The sequence below is a fragment of the Ictalurus punctatus genome, unplaced genomic scaffold, assembly GCF_001660625.3.
Source record: "Ictalurus punctatus breed USDA103 unplaced genomic scaffold, Coco_2.0 Super-Scaffold_100056, whole genome shotgun sequence".
In the NCBI taxonomy this organism is placed as follows: Eukaryota; Metazoa; Chordata; class Actinopteri; order Siluriformes; family Ictaluridae; genus Ictalurus; species Ictalurus punctatus.
This window is the reverse complement of record NW_026521088.1, coordinates 1,760,239-1,762,763: the sequence shown is the minus strand read 5'-3', so window position 1 is coordinate 1,762,763 and position 2,525 is coordinate 1,760,239. Positions and strand designations below refer to the sequence as shown.

The 2,525-nt window shown below is 45.1% G+C and overlaps 2 non-coding genes across 2 annotated transcripts; one reads left to right on the top strand and one right to left on the bottom strand.

Moving 5' to 3' along the window:
- Positions 1-1,762: 1,762 nt before the first annotated feature.
- Positions 1,763-1,835, bottom strand: trnav-aac (transfer RNA valine (anticodon AAC)). Its single transcript has one exon. It is a non-coding gene; the product is annotated as a tRNA-Val (tRNA).
- A 96-nt stretch (positions 1,836-1,931) lies between these two features.
- Positions 1,932-2,003, top strand: trnag-ucc (transfer RNA glycine (anticodon UCC)). The gene has a single exon. It is a non-coding gene; the product is annotated as a tRNA-Gly (tRNA).
- The last annotated feature ends 522 nt before the right edge of the window (positions 2,004-2,525 follow it).

Genomic DNA, 2,525 nt, shown 5'->3' with positions numbered 1-2,525 from the left:
TTGAATTCTTAGTGCTTCTTTGCTGTTTGTAAACACAGCATTATCCAACAGGGCACGTTTGACCCGTGAACAGGGGCGAAAATGTTAGAAAATGCCGTCTCTCCGTGTCTGTCTTTTGTTAGCGACAAGCTAGCATGCAAACTGTGATGAGAGGTGTACATTTTCCACAATCAGCCATCTATATAGTCAATGTTTTATATTTGATAAGCAAATATGTCTATATGCTGATTGGTCTTAAGCAGCGTTGTCCAATCTTCAGCTTTTCGTTCCAATCTAGCAGGAGGCACACCTGATTCCAATTGTTGGATCCGCTGATCTTGGCTTTCAATAGACTAAAGTGTGGCTTCTGCTTGGTTAAAATGACAACCTGCAAAGACACTAGCCCAATCTGGAGAAGACTGGACAAACCACTTTGTGAGTTCTGAATCCGTCATGCCGACTCGACGTCACTCGATGAACAGGGAAGGAACTGGTAGATGAGAAGACTTCCCACTGTTGACGAATGGCGATTTCAAGTTGAGGGTGCGTTTGCTTTGCGTTTTCCCGCTTGGAGGTGGGGAATTACAACTCGCAACCTCTTCTCAAGCGCATCATTACTCTTGTCTTCTTGATGAAGGAAAGAGCCAGGCTTCCACATTCAGTGGAAAAGCAGAGACTGCCCGTGATTTTGCAAGCAGCTGTTATCTGCCTTGCTACAAAAGCTCAATGGAAGGGAAACCACTCCCAGCCTTTTTCAGGCGTAGACCTCTAGTAGGCACGTTTGACCCGTGAACAGGGGCGAAAATGTTAGAAAATGCCGTCTCTCCGTGTCTGTCTTTGGTTAGCGACAAGCTAGCATGCAAACTGTGATGAGAGGTGTACATTTTCCACAATCAGCCATCTATATAGTCAATGTTTTATATTTAATAAGCAAATATGTCTATATGCTGATTGGTCTTAAGCAGCGTTGTCCAATCTTCAGCTTTTCGTTCCAATCTAGCAGGAGGCACACCTGATTCCAATTGTTGGATCCGCTGATCTTGGCTTTCAATAGACTAAAGTGTGGCTTCTGCTTGGTTAGAATGACAACCTGCAAAGACACTAGCCCAATCTGGAGAAGACTGGACAACCCTTATCTAATGCAAATAAAGACCGAGGTCAGAGCCACTTTGTGAGTTCTGAATCCGTCATGCCGACTCGACGTCACTCGATGAACAGGGAAGGAACTGGTAGATGAGAAGACTTCCCACTGTTGACGAATGGCGATTTCAAGTTGAGGGTGCGTTTGCTTTGCGTTTTCCCGCTTGGAGGTGGGGAATTACAAGTCGCAACCTCTTCTCAAGCGCATCATTACTCTTGTCTTCTTGATGAAGGAAAGAGCCAGGCTTCCACATTCAGTGGAAAAGCAGAGACTGCCCGTGATTTTGCAAGCAGCTGTTATCTGCCTTGCTACAAAAGCTCAATGGAAGGGAAACCACTCCCAGCCTTTTTCAGGCGTAGACCTCTTGCTGATAGGTGAACTTGGCGACCAGTACTTTATGGAAAATTTTCCAGTCACGCACAGAGTCTTATTGAGCAACGAAAGAGCCAGGCTTCCACTTTCTGTGGAAAACCAGAGACTCCCTTTCATTTTGTAAGCAAATGTTAACTGCTTTGCTACAAAAGCACAAAAGAAGGAAATCTGCTCTGTCCAAGGTGTCACTTTCCGGCTGTTCCTGGAGGAGCTGATCCTACAGTGATGACAACCGGTCAGTTATTAAAGCAAAGTTCAAAATTGCTAGCTTGTTTCTGCCCGGTCTCGAACCAGGGACCTTTTGCGTGTTAGGTAAACGTGATAACCACTACACTACAGAAACCATGACAAAGGTGTTAGTCGGCTCTTCCCTACAGTCTGCTGATGAGAAGAGCACATACTTAAACTTTTGTTCAGCAGGGTTGAACTGCCTAGTGTGGCATTGGTGGTATAGAGGTGAGCATAGCTGCCTTCCAAGCAGTTGCCCCGGGTTCGATTCCCAGCCAATGCACGGCTTCTAACTCGGAGCCTCTGGAGCTGCTTTATGGTAGTTGGCACAAAAAGAAGGAATCACCTACCTAAAAATTAATGGGTCAACAGAATGTGCCATAGGCTTCTCTGCAGGCCTCCCACAACTCTTTCTGCTTCCCACTTGAATTCTTAGTGCTTCTTTGCTGTTTGTAAACACAGCATTATCCAACAGGGCACGTTTGACCCGTGAACAGGGACGAAAATGTTAGAAAATGCCTTCTCTCCGTGTCTGTCTTTTGTTAGCGACAAGCTAGCATGCAAACTGTGATGAGAGGTGTACATTTTCCACAATCAGCCATCTATATAGTCAATGTTTTATATTTGATAAGCAAATATGTCTATATGCTGATTGGTCTTAAGCAGCGTTGTCCAATCTTCAGCTTTTCGTTCCAATCTAGCAGGAGCCACACCTGATTCCAATTGTTGGATCCGCTGATCTTGGCTTTCAATAGACTAAAGTGTGGCTTCTGCTTGGTTAGAATGACAACCTGCAACCACACTG